Source organism: Bacillus rossius, chromosome 2, assembly GCF_032445375.1.
Source record: "Bacillus rossius redtenbacheri isolate Brsri chromosome 2, Brsri_v3, whole genome shotgun sequence".
Taxonomy (NCBI): domain Eukaryota; kingdom Metazoa; phylum Arthropoda; class Insecta; order Phasmatodea; family Bacillidae; genus Bacillus; species Bacillus rossius.
This window is the reverse complement of record NC_086331.1, coordinates 101,764,950-101,781,110: the sequence shown is the minus strand read 5'-3', so window position 1 is coordinate 101,781,110 and position 16,161 is coordinate 101,764,950. Positions and strand designations below refer to the sequence as shown.

At 38.9% G+C, this 16,161-nt stretch overlaps 1 protein-coding gene across 12 annotated transcripts in view; it reads left to right on the top strand.

The window, feature by feature from the left end:
* The window catches only part of LOC134529524 (plasma membrane calcium-transporting ATPase 2), a 349,005-nt gene that overhangs the window by 163,856 nt on the left and 168,988 nt on the right, over positions 1–16,161 (top strand). The window contains exon 1 of one of the 12 annotated variants that reach the window (XM_063363701.1): positions 4,627–4,735. The exons of 10 other annotated variants lie outside the window; for them this stretch is intronic. The gene's annotated coding sequence lies outside the window, so the exon portion shown is untranslated. Of the gene's footprint in view, positions 1–4,626; positions 4,954–16,161 lie in introns of those variants that run through there. One more of the 12 variants, XM_063363703.1, reaches the window with a different exon arrangement.

Here is a 16,161-nt window from a genome sequence, read left to right as displayed (position 1 = left end):
AATCAATTCCTTTGATTATTTTTTATTAATTTTTAAAAAATTTCCCGAATTTCTAGCATTAAAATTAGGTTTTTTTAAGATGGCGGTCATGTCGTCATACTAACTGATGATTAGAGACACGTGAATTTCGCGGATTCAATGACCTCCAGGATAGACTCCAATATCCTCTACACACTCGGGCAAATGCCAACTGTTCATTGGCTGTTGACTTGTGAGTCGTCTCGACTGGGTGGCCTGTGATTCGACATTTCTATGAGTGAGGGTCTCTAATTGGCCCTCAGTCCTCCAGATTAACAGTGAACCAATGACAGAAGCAGCACTAAGGTATAATTATTTGAATTTTAGTATAACACGAAATCAATCCGCGAAATTCACGTTCTCTACTGATGATATATGCTATGAAAAAAGTGGTGGGGGTCAGTCTGCCAGCTGACTCTATGAGGGAGGGCTCAGTCGCCATTATTATTTTTTTTGCCCTCACCGGGTTTTAACCGAGGACTTCGAGTTCCATGTCGAATAAGTATGTTTTTTAAATATATTTTATTAATTGAATTTTTTTATGAATTTAATTTTTTTTATTAAAATTGGGTAATAAATAACGATTTTCAAGATGGCGGCCGTAACGGAAATTGCAACGGTGACATCATACCCCTAGATGACGTCTGCGGCTTAGAGCGGCTAGCTTTTAGGACTTTTAAGCCGCTTTTAGGAATTTGTGTTCTTTTTAAGGCAAATGACTTTTGAGGTTTTTCGAAATCCAAATTTTTGAATTTTTGAGGAAGAAAACGAGAAAATTTTTCTCAAAACGGGAATTTTTGAGTCATTTTGAGTCATTTTTGAGGAATTTTGAGGAATTTTTGAGTCCAAGATGGCCGCCGTGACGTTATAAATCCAAGATGGCGGTCGGCACCAACGCCACAGCCAGAAGCCTGGGCTAGGCGCCACAGCCAGAAGCCTGGGCTAGGCGCCCCATTTACACACTACTGTAATGTGCGCACGAGAACCTACTGGCGGCTTGTTCATGTGCGCACGTGAAAAATTAATTATTTTTTTTTGTATTACGGACACATGGCGAAATAGCCAATGAGAGCAGAGTGTCTGGCTTTTTGACAGGAGTTGGGTATACTGCTTACAATTATCTATCATAATTGTAGCAAAATAAATTGTTGCAATATTACACTATTCAGGTGATTCCTGATTTTAAAATAATAAATCATGCCAACTATATTAAAAACGTAACTAGCGATAAATGTAACTGAAAAGAACTTAAAGATATTGTGAGATTATAATGGCTCATAAATGTTTACATGGTCTATAATTATCTATTTCATAGGTTGCTGTTCAACTGTCGCAAATTTATTTAGCAGATGGTTTATAAATTCATTATCGAATATTACCAACAGATGTCGGATGCATCGCGAAATTTCATTGGCTCAAGTTAGTGACGTATAACTCGATTGCGATTCGAATCCGCCGCAGGTCGTGGTTGCAGTCGTGTGTGTAACCTGATATGCGATCTGGTTTTTTAATTGGATCCCAGCTTTACTCATCCGATATTTTCCTTGGACCCCGAGGCGTTCAACATCCTCCCCCCCACCCCCCACCACCAATCACCCAACGGCTTCCAGTGCACCGGTCATCAACCAATCACTCGCTCCGATTTGCTAGGCGGTGCACCGTTGATACTAGGTCAACTTAATTTTTCCGAGAATTCTGGTTGGCAAATATTTAGGGATGTTGAATTTTTAACGGGACTTAGATGATTTTTTTTATTTATTTTTTATTTCGTCATTTACTCACGTACATTCCAGCCAAGGACCGGTTTTCAACATTACGTGACTTTCATAATACACATAAATTTTAACGTGTTTTGTCGTAATAATTGATCTGGTAGTTAATATTAATGAACGAATTCATAATATTTAAAATAAATATAATTAAAATTACAATGTTTCACACAGACTTTATTTACATTGCACTTGTGGAACTATACTCTCAAAGGGACTTTTGTTCTGAGTTAAATTTTCGCAATTAGTTCCACAATTTTATGGCTGTGTACGTTAAGGATTTTCTGTAAACTGTAATTTTATGAGCTGGAAATATTATGTTATTTTAGTGCCTGGTGTAAATGACAATAATCATTTGGAGTGTTTGGCAAACCTTTAGAAGTTTGTTAAACAAAACACCCTTCTACCTCCCGCGCTGTTTACAGAGGATTAAATATCTCGCAAGTTTTAATACGGTTTATTTTCTGAGAAGATCCAGTTATTTGTAACTACGAATAACGCATCACTTATTTGACATGCATTTCGTCGGCGAGAAGTCCATAAACTAGCTGTAACTCTCCTCTAGTTCCACGTGGTGGTGACACGAGACACTCTCAACTCACGGGAACGAAACAGACTGTAGACAGGTCACGTCAGCGTCCAATAAAAACATAAATAACTTTTTGAAAACTTTTAAGGACCTACTTACACTGAGCTGAACACGGCGCTTGTTATGATAACTGCGCGTGTTCAGATGCAGTTGGCGCAGCAGTTTTCTTCACTTCGACTTTCTTGTCACCCCACGTTCAGTTTAGATAACACATCAGTTGATATAACGCTAACGTTACGCAAAGTTAACGTAAACCAACCAGAACGTACGTGCAATTATGTTTATTCTTTGTAATTTTTATTTTAATTTTTTCAATGATCTCCAATGGTAGTTTGAAGATTAAATTCATTTTTTTCTATAAATATATTTGTTTGAAAAGTAACCAGATTAGATAATTAAATAAATAAAACTATGGCTTCTAAATAGGCGTAAATGAGGTGTCAAAGGTGAATGATAAAGATATATTCCGAAGTCACGTATGCAGGCACCGTTACTTAAAATTCATTTACAAAGGTATGGTTTCTAGAGTTTTAGTTTTAATATTTTGGAACATTTGTTACACACATACCATAAATGCCACATACGCAATTTTGTTACTTTTTTTCACCACGAATAGTGTTCTATTATTTATTTTATTGTTATTACCTACTAAAACCTAACAACGTGGTTAACTTCACTATCCTTTGTTTATAAACTGAAAATTGTACCACACATTAATATTTTTAAAAACTAAATTGGGTTTTGTCATTTCGTTTTTCACTATTTCGTGAGTTTATTTCGACACAAAAAATTCGGGAATCACATCTACAAAACACATAACTAGTTTTGAAAACATAAATGGCTCTCGTGCCGAATGTTATTGAAGCCGGCCAATCGAATCACGGCCCTGGTCGTACACGTCACGGCCACATGCGAGTCAATATTGAGCCAGAGTAGCGACGCCGCAGGCATCGTCAGACCAGACAGCTGACACAGACGCGTCTGAGATGGACCGTGCCCGTTAGCTGCGCTGTAACATGGCCCCGGCATTGAACTGCTTATTGCATCACCCGCGGCACATATCATCCCCAGGCTGAACCCGCACAGCTACTCATACTCGAGAGATGAAGAGCTGTTCATTGGCTGCCGCTTGTGCAAGACGCCATCTTGCTCTTGGACTCGAGCCCACCCATTGGCCGCAGGTCTTCTAGGGCGTGTCAAACTGACAGTGCTCCAACCGCTCTAGGAGGAGAAGCGTATAGAGGCTTGAAGGGCAGCCTGGTGGTGAAATATACTTCGAAATTGTATTGTTTCTTCTTATTGACCACCAGAACAAACAAAATACATGTACCTCGGCGTACCCTGAGGTCATACTGTTTATGTTTTGAAACCTCATAGCTTTTTATACCCTCAAGTTTCAGTACACTACAGTTTCTGTAAGTGATGGATTGTTTGGGAGTTAAAAAAAATTAAAATACGTACATAAAGTTGTAGCCTGACACAAATTATTTTTAGTTAATTGGCACAAGGTGAACGAACGAATGTGCCAATGGCAGCGGCGACTATCTACCAATATAATTGTTTTTAGTCAGGTATTTTGGTTAAAATTAAAAAATTTTAACACCACGTTGCTATTTTCTCAAAAATTCATGGACGTTCGTGGACGTTCAATAATGCCACAGTTGCGATCTCTTTTGCCAGTGTCAGAGGCAACATGCTTTGTTGCGCAGGACAAATTCGCACTTACATGCAAATCGTTTCAAAGTCCAGCAAAGCGTAAAATGTATCCGCGATGAACTCCCTAGTCATTGTTCACGGTGACTGGTTTGGACAGTTCTGTCGGAAGATTGTAAGCCAACGACGGACCCTAGCGCATACTGTGATCTCTACACGCAACAGGCCTCTTTCTGTGCACTCGCTCTTTTTACAACTTGACTAGTGGCGAGCTTGTATACTACTAGTGCTGCAGTACAGGAAAGGCAAAACATTTTTATCATTAGGTAACTTTCTTGTACAAGCTTCGTGTAAACATACAGGAAATTGTTTACAGGGGCGATGGAAAAGCAAGTTAAACTTTCTTGTCTATCTTACACGTTTACTTGGTGCTCCAGGAAGTGTCCTATGTGCGTAGCAAGCTTAAGTCTACGCAGAGCCCTTTGCGTAACACGCATTTTCTTCAACGCGGTAACAATAACGAAAAAAAAAGGAGGAGGGGGAAGGTTGCGTTATCAGCGGCCATCTTATCTGCGTGCGTCACGGCTGGCAGAGGTCTCGAGAGTGCACACAAGGTGTCTCGGAGTGCGAGATAAGGCGGCGCGTGGTGCGAGCGGCACGCATGCGCGCAGTTGGGCTCGGCGGAGGCGAGTGGCCCGTCCGGCAGGTGAGTGGCCTGTTCGCCTGTTCGCCTGTTCGCCTGTTCGCCTGTTCGCGCAGGGCTGTGTCTCGTCTGGCAGTTGCGAAGCCACGCTTTCAAGTGGATGGCCGCGCACTCGGATCGGAGCGGCATTCGCTATCGGCACGCTTCGGCTTCGGACCCGGATTTATTTTCCGAGCGACGAGTTCCGAAATTCCGAATCAGTCCGCAAGGCGACATCGTTGGTAATTGTATCTTTCGAGTGATTTTTATGTATATGTTTAAATGTTTTAAGCACGTAACTATAGTAAAAATTGTGAAAATTATTAGCGGCGCTATGAATCGATTTTTAAAATTCACCGCACCTAAACTTTCTCAAGCGCAAACACCTAAACTCTCTTCGTGTGCTATCGCTTGATATTATAAAATAATAAAAAAAAAAATTTCCAAATACTGAATAAAATCTGGAAACAGCTGATGGATTCACCATGCTCGTTTCTATTAAATTTATATGATGAACCCAGAAACTTGGCAAACGCTTTAACTAACTCACCACACGGAAACACGATCACGATGTCTTCTTCGCCATTAAGAACTTGCCATTCTAACAAGAAGTACCACTATTTCGCATGTGTGACGAACCGTTTGGCGGCTGTGAGTGACTGAAGGAACAGCCAGGGCAGTGCCGGTCGAATGCGCTTCTTCTTTTTTTTTTTTTTTTTTTTTTTTAACCAGATGTGCGTAACTGCATTAGCTTCATAATTACTTTTAAAAAAATTTAAAAATTTTTTTACATACTCTGGAAATAAATGCTTAAAAATCTGGACTATCCTTAGCGAGCCCGTTTAACATGTGGTTACATGCTTTCGGTTTATTAAAGATGGCGTCGAACTGGCAACACGGTCGCTGCCGACGACTCGAGATAGCACGCGCGCTGGCTAGTGTCCAGCGACTCTGCAGACTACCTCGGTCACTTCCGTCGCCTTCAGGCGGTCTCGCACGTCACGTGGATTTTAGTTCCATTTTTCTCGTCCTTACTATAAGTTAAGGCATATACCTTTCTGGCACTTGTTATTCTGTCACAAATATTTTCCTCGGTTGTTCACCAAGTGTTATAAATAGAGACCTGTAAAATTCGCGATTTCAAATCCCTAACGGATAGACTCCATGATCCTCTATGCACTCGTGCAAATTACATCTGCTGATTGGTTACCGACTCGTAACACCTGCTGACTGGAATGATCGTGATTCGCTAATTCTTCTGTTAAAGATTTTTCATTGGCCCAGAGTCGTTCAGATATACTGTGGCCCAATCACTGGAGCAAAATGATGTCAAAAGTATTTGGACTCTATCCTATCGCGAAATGAATCCGCGAATTTTGCAGGTCTCTAGTTATGAAATGTCTCTGGATATTCGCTCAGCTGTTTCTAGTTGTTATCACTTGCAGAGATGTTATTACACGTAGGTAATATCCGTCGAAAATTTCTGTTGGTAGAACAACAAGTACAAGAGAGGTATGGTGTTACATTTACAGAAATAGCCCTTAACTAGTGGTGAACACGAGAAAAATGGAAAAAAAAATTGCGGCTTGTGTGACCCCGCCTTAACGGGGCGATGTTAGGGCGGGGAGAATTGCGGAGTGCGACTGCGCGGTCGCAGGTTAAGTCGCGGGAGCAAATGTAACTGTCACTGCTATCCAGGCCTGGTCATCCCGTCGCCTTATCATTGCCGTTATTAAATGTTTTCCCTGTAAATTTATTCCAGATATGGATCTTGAATTTCGTGTTGGGTCACAGGTTTCCTCACCAAACAGTTACCAAAACGTTTACCTGGCTCTGATATAATCACTTTGCCTTTTTTTAAACCCTTGAAAATAATATTTAGCAAATATCTGCTAAAAAAAAAATTAAGATTAGACTCAAAATGAAAGGGGGTTATAGCAACAGATTTTCATGAAAAGACTACACTCAAAAAGTGGAATAATCGACACAGTAAAACTATTTTTTAGTCACACGAAATTGTTTAAACTATCTTAGTACTTTTGTTGTAAACGTTTTTAACATTAAATGCCATTTATCGGCAATAAGTGCAACTTTCCTAGTCCACTGGAGTTCTGTATTGATAAAAAAAATTGTTATACTATTAAAAACTATTCTTGTAATTGTACAGAAAACCAAAGTTTACAAAAATATGTTTTTTTGAACTTTACAAATGTTTTTACATGAAGAAAAATGCAGTAAATCCCTGTTAAGAAGTTTCTCAACAGAGTCAGACTTATTAACAGGGAAAACCTATCAAAAGGGTAAAATTGTCTAATTTTTTTTTCAATTTTTTATGCAGGGGATCTCATGAAGTGAGATTTTCTCAAGGGTATTTTACTTGTCACATTTGTTTCCACTGTGACAACGGCGAGTGGGTGACGCGGCCTGCCAGGGAGCACTCGTCGAGCGAGTGGGAGAGCAGACAGCTCGTCCTGTCGGCCGCGGTCTCTCTACTCCGGGGTCCCACTTACAGACTGGTCGTTGCTTGCAAAATGTTTTACAGGTTTAATGCCTATTGATAATAGTTTCAACAAACTTAAATGCCAGTTTTTATTCTACCGTGGCATTATCTAAGATCACGCAGTTGTGTTGTATACAGTTTTAAATTAATAGTTTGTGTGTAGTAGCCTTTGTTGTATATCGTACATAAATAATGAAAACCTTTGAATTTCCCACAACCCTTTAAAAAAAACTCAAGTTTGTAGGATTGTGGATAAACCAAATTTTTTTTTATTAATTTACCGATGATTTACAAAAAAAAAGTAATACACGACAAAGGCTACACTCAAAATATTAATTTAAAACTGTATAAACACGAATTTGTGCTTTAATTTGATGCTAGTGTTGAGAGATTTGGACCTTTTGGTTTATAAAAATTATTAAATAATAATTTTTCAATTCATAAAAATATAAGCTAAAAGCTAACATACAGACACGGAAAAAAAAAACAGCTCATGTCACGTTTCTCTGACTAAAATTTCTTCCGCGGATTTTCCTGTGTTGTCCACACCTGTAATATTTGACATAAGCTGATATTGGCTTGTTTTCCTTGCGTTTGTGTCTTTGCTGTCCTATCGTGCGGTTGGTTTTCTATGACCACCAACGTGAATCAGCAGTGGCTATGGATATTTATTTTTCGCGAAATATTCTGTTCACTCTTTGGACTGAAAAATGGCGTGCCCATGCTATCCTTGTTTTCTTGTAATTGAATCGGCACATGCTGAAAGGGCCTCAGTCCAAGCAACCTAGTTTTGAGAAAAAAAAATCTGTCTCTAAGCAACCCTTTTAGCGTACGTTAAGAATTTCCCTAGCTAATATTACCTAACACGCGCGTGCGACTCAATCCCTTTTAGCATATATGGTTCAACCTATCCTATATAATATGCGGTTTTCATGCTTAACTCACTTTGCGATTTTTTGTGACTGAGGCCCTTTTAGCATGTGCCGATTCAATTAGCGGCCGTCTGCACGAGAAGCCCCATTTGGATGGGCTAGTCAGGAAGAGTTTGCTTCCGCAATGGATGGCTATGTTTGGTGTGCTGACATTGGACATGTGCCTGAAATAAACCAAGCCAACCACGAAACACAGACGACGCTACTAGGTTTTACCATACAGCTGGTCTGAAAATATTTTCGCGTAAAGTACGTGGTCCTAGCAAATGGTATATGTCCGAGATACTGTTGTAGAAACTATTCGGTATGTTTACGCAGGCGTTACTATCGACCATTTGATCTCGCAACCTCGCAGTCGACCGGCGGCGAGATAATTGCGGCTCTCCGAGGTACGACTTCACACGGTGTCTCTCACGAGGCCGGCACTGGATGCCCTTGGACTATTCGCTGCATGACGGTAAACAACCAAGGTCATGGACACTGCAGCGAACCTCCCTTCACGCTCCGACACTTCCGAGTTCAGGCTACGCAGCACTGGACTCTTCTATCATCACAAACTGACATACTTTGAGGTAGAACCACGTTTATATCATTTGGTGGTAGCAAAGAAGACTTGAAGCACAAGTACGTAAGATTATCGTTGATGATTGGACTAAAGTGCTCTTTACACGCCCTTGAAGACCCTGAGTCAGTTATAAAAAAAGGTAATACTCGATCATCTCTTCACCCATTTACCCATTAAATAAGGGTACGAATGTTTCCTGTATTGATTTGGTCACAAGCTAGAATGCAATTCACCATACTCTTGCACTTTGTTCATGATTGCACTTGAGTGATCTCGACACGCCCCATCTACGACATCGAGCCAACGATGTCCACCCAGGAGAGAAGTAAGCAAATCAGGTACCTAGTGCCGATTAAAGAGAATATAAATAATTAATATCTTGTTGCTGATTACACGGTATGTCATAAGAAACCTTAACAACAAACGAGAAATATAAATATGCAAATACAGTAGAACCCCTCATATCCGACCTTCCCACAACCGACTCCTCCGGATATCCGACCTAGTCTCCGTGGTTGAAGAGCCTGTTCAAACTTGAAAAAGTGACGCATCTACAATATGTCTTCGTGTCGCAAACTGTTCAGTTCAGCCGTGATTGTTGGTGCAGAATGTGCTCCTACTATAATCTTGTACTGTTCTGTGTTTTTTTTAAACGTACCGTAATGTATTGTGGGTAGAAAAAGTGGAGTGACACTTCTGCAAAATCAAGATTTGGCAAAACTGAAACAAAAATACATTACTGAATTCTTTAAATAAGGTATGTTTACATTGTATTTATCGTCTCATTTATAATTTAACAAAAGTAAATGTTTGAAATGTATACAGCAACATTTTTACAAATAAAGTTGTATTACTGTACATACTGTATAGCTGGGAAAGGCGTTTTTTTTTGCTCCTACGGATATCCAACCTTTTGGCCGTTCCGACCATGGCCCGGTCCTGTCATGGTCGGATATGTGAGGTTCTACTGTACACAGAAAACAGGCCAAAATAAGGCATTGTCAAAAAATTCAAAACAAAAAAGCACAGGAAATTTCGTGGAAGGAATTGGTCAAAAAATGACTACAGCACAGACGGACATAATACGAAAACAATGACGTAAAAATAGCCACAAGAACTTTAAATAGAGACAAAATACAACGAAAAAAAAACCAACGATGATAATGAACTCATAAAATGCACAACACAACGGTGACACAAAGGCGTACAGGCAAACCCAGCTCTGGTAATTTAGCAGGGATCTGTACACTTTGCGCTCAATGGTGGGGTTGGGTTTTTGATAGAATTCGTGTATTCTTTATGGTAACATACTTCATGTGAGCGCATAATGTGTGACGAGGAGCAACGAGAAGCCCCTTGCAACGATGTGACGGGACAAGCTTGCGGACCCGAGCAGGATCTCGGGAGATGCGCGAAGCTCCTTGGAGACGTTCTTATCAAGATACGTCTCAGGGACCGGAATTTACCATTTCAAAGTGCGCGCCCAAGGCCGCATCTGGCTGGAGATAGCTCGAGGCCCTGCTGTCAGGAGCGATAGGGATGACACCGCCACAAGCGTCGAGTGCCTCGTCGCCTCTACGCGCAAGGCACTCTGTTGCGGCGTGCAGCGATGGGAGTCGAGCTGTGCAATTGTTGCTTTTCCCCCGCATAAAAAACTTTTAAATTCGCGTTTTTATTTGATGGGAGGCTGGAATGCATGCCGTTATACACTTGACCTGCGTTCTCATTGGACCATAGTTAGTTTTGACATGCAATCCGGCTGACAGGTAAAATGTGGCAGTAAACAATGGACAATAGACCTCGATATATTTTTATTCAAGTGAGTGGAGTCCATCAGAGTACAGGGAAATAACTTGAGTTCTGTAGGTCACTGTCTATAAAATAAACTAACGCATGTACAGTAGTTTTATTTTCTAGGATCACTTTTACCCCTTGAAAATGTCCTATGAAATAATCGCTTTAAGTTTTGCAACACAATTTTTACTAAACTTTAATACATGGCTTCAACCGCCATGTCCAATCCTTAAGTTTAGCTAGTTCAAAATTGTTGTGTTGAATTATTTAAAATGGGATATGGGTGTTCATATTTGACCTTTAACACTTCATTTAATTATGAATGCTTGGATAAATTATTGCCGCTATTAGGTAGTATTCAGTAAATATCTTTTGACAAAATATGAGACTAAACATCACATACAAGAGCATATCGTAATAAATATCACAGAAAAGTCCTGAAATAAAAGTAATGAAAATAAAATTTAATAAACAACAATTTAAATGATGCGCCAGGAAACATCTTCAATGTGGATGATATTAGAATCCAAATTAAAAACAAACCAGGCGAGTTTCAAATTCGCAGGGTTCAAAAAATGGCTGTTCTCTGACACCAATACAAAAGAAAGGCGAGACTATCACTGTTGTAGCCTGTAATGATTGTGAGGATAGATTTTACCCTCAGTAATTATCGTCAAATGACTGTGTAAGAAAAAAGTTTTCTTATGGGCTTTATGCTGGTTCTAAATTTAGGCATATGAATGCAAAAAGTAAAAATGTTCCCCCTGCGGCTGGCTTCTGGCAGATGTACCGACCACCATCTTGGATTGTGATATAACGGCAGCCATCTTGGATAATCTTGATCTTAAATATGACCTTCAATTTGAACTTGACGTTTGACCTCAGTCACCATTTTGGATTTCGCCATCTTGTGATCGAGCGCCCCAATTCTAAAATATTTCAAATTTCGTTACGGCTCCCATCTTGAATTCTAATAACATGCCGCCATCTTGGATCTGATGTCAAAACCTTTTTTTATATTCTGATGGCACAGCCATCATCTTGTCTGCTGGAGGCTGCCATCGTGGATAATTTCACGACCGATATCTTGGTTTTTATATTCTGCTGGAGGCCGCCATATTGGATTCCATCATATTTGTTTCAGGTGTTTGTTCCTAGAGAGTGCCAGTATCAATCTATCTCATGCACGTAAGGGCGTTGTTCCATTACCTGCTAATGTTGTGTCGTCCTTATCGACATATTAAATTTACTTTTTTATGCAAAATACATTGGAATCGCAGTGATTCAAACCATGACAGCCCTGACCTCTGGGTTGGAAAACATACGCCTTTAACCGCAAGGCCATTGAGACATTTATCAGACCAAGAATCAATTAAGGTAGAAAAATAACACACATATTAGAACTTGTAATTTATTTTAAATTTAAAGGAATAATACATATCAACTCCTTGATGTAAGTGCGTTTTTAAAATAATATTTTATTAAAAATTGTTTAAATAAAGTTTTGTATATTTTAAATTTGTTTCTGAATTTTTTGATAAAAAGTATAGATTTTCAATATGGAGGCCGTGACGTCATAATACAAGTTGGTGGGGAGTTTTTTTTAATTTTTTATAATAATTTTTTTAGTACATTTTAAAATTTTCCAAATATTTATGATAGTAATTACGGATTTCCAAGATGGCTTCCGTAACGATACTTGCAACGGTTACCTCACAATTCTATATGGCGGGTGTGAAGTAAGCAATTTATATTATATATTTTTGTAATTTTAAAATTATTTTTTTTTTCTAAATTAATTACATGTTTCTTCTTGTCCGGAATCGATTCAAGGTCTGAAATCGATTTAGTAAGTAAACATTTGAAGTAAACAATTTTTAAATATATATTTTTTTAACTTTTACGGAATTTTTTGATCAAAAATTAAAGAATTTGTATTTTATGGTCAAGGTGAAGGTCATCAAAGATGGCCACCATAAGCTTATTGGAAGTTTCTAGATGTAGACTTTAAGCATCTTTGCGGAATTTTGAGGAATAAAACAGGAAATTTTCCCTCAAAACGGAAATTCTTCCCTCGAAACAGAAAAATTTTATTTTTTAAATTTTTTGAGATTTTTGGTGGAATATTTTTTTTTTACAAAAAACTGGAAATTTTGGCGAATTTCGGCGAATTTTGGACGAATTTTGGTAAAATTTAAAGAAATTTTTGGCAAATAACGGCAAATTTTGAAGGTCAAAGTCAAGGTCATCCAAGATGGCCACCGTGGCGTCAGAGTTCGGTCGGCACCACGCACCAAAGCCTGAAGCTTGTCCCCGGAAATACATTCATATACTTTAAATCTCCTATGTGTAAATGATATATTTGTGAATATCCTACTGAAGTCGTAAAATAACTTAACAAATAAAAATTACAGAATGTTCCATATCCCAAAGTTAAGCTGAGAAAATTGTATAAACCAAGTTATTACTAATTCAAAAAGTTTCGTAGTTTTCGAGTATTAGGCATTTTTTCCAGAGTTTTTAAATCCACACCAAATTATTACATAGTGTGACTACAAATTTCTGCTATGCAATATTAAACAACCTTACCACAGATAAAAATTGAAAATAAAATCCAACATAATATACACTTGGGAAAACAAATTCTTTGCACGACTTATGCGGCAAAATTTTTAATCGGGTAACTTTGACTATTCACAATGCAAATAAATTATTTGTTAACTAAGCAAATTATTTGATTTAACTAGCCATATTTTCAAATGACTTGCTATGTTAGCGAAGTAATATATTTTTTTACAGTATGACTTGTCAAAATTACCCAGATTTTTTTTTTTGCCGCGTAAGTCTTTCAAATAATTGTTTCCCTTAAATAAATAATGTGTTTAATTTTATTTTGAATGTATAGTGAGGTTACTTATCATTGCGTTGAAAAAATTTTAATTCACAGTATCTAATAAATTGTTTCCGGATCATCATTTAAAAAAAAAACTATGAAAAAAATGCATATAACTTGAAAACTACGACATTTTTTTGAATTTTGGGTGTTTTGATTCAGAACCATACTTTACTGGCCTATCAACTGTCCTCGGCTTAACGTTGAGTTATGGGACACTCTTTGTGTGTATACATAGATACAGTTTTAGAAAGAAGTAAAAGATAAGAAAAAAACTTTATTTTGATATGTCCCTGTACTGCTTTGGTCAGTCTTGAATAGTGGAAAATATTGGTAGCAGGGATAACGTTTCTTTGGGAAAATAAGCCCTCGCGCAGGCGGTCAGTGTTGAACCCACGGACCTCCCGATTGGAAGTGTACATGGCTAAGCCAGATTAGTTTTGTTGCACCGGGCTCCGGCATCAAAGAATTGAAGATGCGTCCTCTATCTCTGTCCACCGGCTTTTCCCCTCATCCACCCCCACCCCCCGCACACCTTGTGCGTGTCTCTTTCCCTCTCTGTCCTTTTCCCTTCCCCTCCTCTGGTTTCGCGCATGCGCAGCGGCGCACCGAGTTTTCAAATATAAGATCGCGAGACAGTTTATTCGCTCCTGTCACTGTTAGGTTCTCCACACTTAGTAACGTGTCCCAGCGAGAGCACCAGTCACAGTAAGCTGTCAATTTGTTGTACCACTTGTGTCTTGCTCGTTGTGTGTTGGTCACATCCTTGATGTAGTTGCTTGTTTCTTTTAAAGTCTTTGTCATCATTACTATTCCAGCTAACCATCTTATAAATTTTTCTTCGGATTAACTTAATCTGTACTTACGTGTTGGTTTAGTAACGTTTTGACGTATTTAAACTTATTTCGTTGCCACGATGAACCTTAGTGCGTCACCTGGTGTTACACTTTTTGATACCACTACGTAGGAATATTTTCCTTCGAAGAATGTTATTTCGGTCGCGCCGCTATTAATTTACTTTAATATTTGAGGGGCTGATGGAGAGCCTTTACCAATGCGAGTCACTGTATTTAAAGTCGTGTATTTTAGCGCCTTGTGATTTAAGTATATGTTGTGATGTTTCTTCTGCTATAGTATATTTCTTGTAGATGGTTCGTTATTGAACTTTGACAATATTTATACAAATATATATAATTTTATGATTTTGCTAAGATTTCGAATTGTATTTAGATTTGGCCTTGTTTTATGTAACTTGAATATTACCATCTGATTAGATTTGTTACGGCCGTCAACTTTCATAATCCTGCGTCGACCGCAAAGATGGATATGAAAGGAAAGTGTAAATGCGAAAAATGAGAATGAAATGAATATGATGGATGATGCGAAAGGCAATAGAGGTGAATTTTACCGGTATCAATATCTAAACTAGTAGGAGAGTATTTAAAGAATTTTAAGAGGGCAGCTGTTACCAACCAGTGCGATGAAAAGAAGGACCTTGCCTATTTTCCAAGCTTTATGTAAGGCGCAGCAGTCAGATGGTACGATAGTTTGGGTAACAAAGTCAGGATTGTAACATATTTGCAGGATTATCAACAGGATTGCAAACGGCTTTCAGCGGAGTAGGAGAATCGGAGGATTTGGAAATGAGAGATTTAGGATCAGGGTACAGGGTAATGATGAGACAACAGAAGAATACACTTACGATGTTCTTAGCATCTGACTAGACAGTCAGATGACAGAATAAAATAATATTCGATACATACTAAGATGCCTACAGCCAGAAATAGTAGTAAAGGTAACATTGTTAGAAAATAAAAATGTGTAACAGCTGATACAAAACTTTAAAAACATAGAAATATGATACTACTATTCTAGGAAGAGACAACAGCTAACACATTATTGTGAGATGGGGGCAGCAAGTAATAAAGTGAGGGTAACACAAGTCACACCTATTAGTGACTCTAGGGGCACCGAACAAATCACGCTGCTTCAAGAGGGTGTTGAGGACTTAAGCAAACAAAGACTGTTACGATAGGTTTTCTTGTTGGTCGTACGTTTTGCTGTGATTTTTTTCCTTTTGGATATGTTTGTGTACCTAGGAGTTTTCGGAAATTTGAAAATAAATACGTTGTGGTTAGTTAATGTGCATTTCCGTTTGATGTTAGTACAAATGTATACATTTTTCATAACCACTCCGTATCACAACGGAGTTTACAAGTTTACCCAAATACTTTTATCTTCTGCTTGTGTTTCGCGCATATTATGGAGCACAGGGGCAGTGCGAGTCCCAGAAGGCTGCAGAGAGATACTTCTAACCTTCCCAAATCTCTATTGACGCGTAGTTATAGTAATTGCGGAATCAACGGTTTCACTCATTTGTCGAAGTTTTCAAAGGTTGTTCATTCATTTCTCTTTGACCATTGCCATCGTCTGCGCTAAAGCGCCACCGCATCACCGAGCTTGCGGCGCAACGTCACTGTGACGTTAAAGCGCAACATCACTATGACGTTGAAGCGCAACATCACTGTGACGATGAGGCGCAACATCGCTGTGACGTTAAAGCGCAACATCGCTTTGACGTTGAAGCGCAACATCACTGTGACGATGAGGCGCAACATCGCTGTGACGTTGAAGCGCAACATCACTTTGACGTTGAAGCGCAACATCACTGTGACGTTAAAGCGCAACATCACTGTGACGATGAGGCGCAACATCGCTGTGACGTTGCATTGCAAAATCGCTGTAACGTTGAAGTGCAACATATCT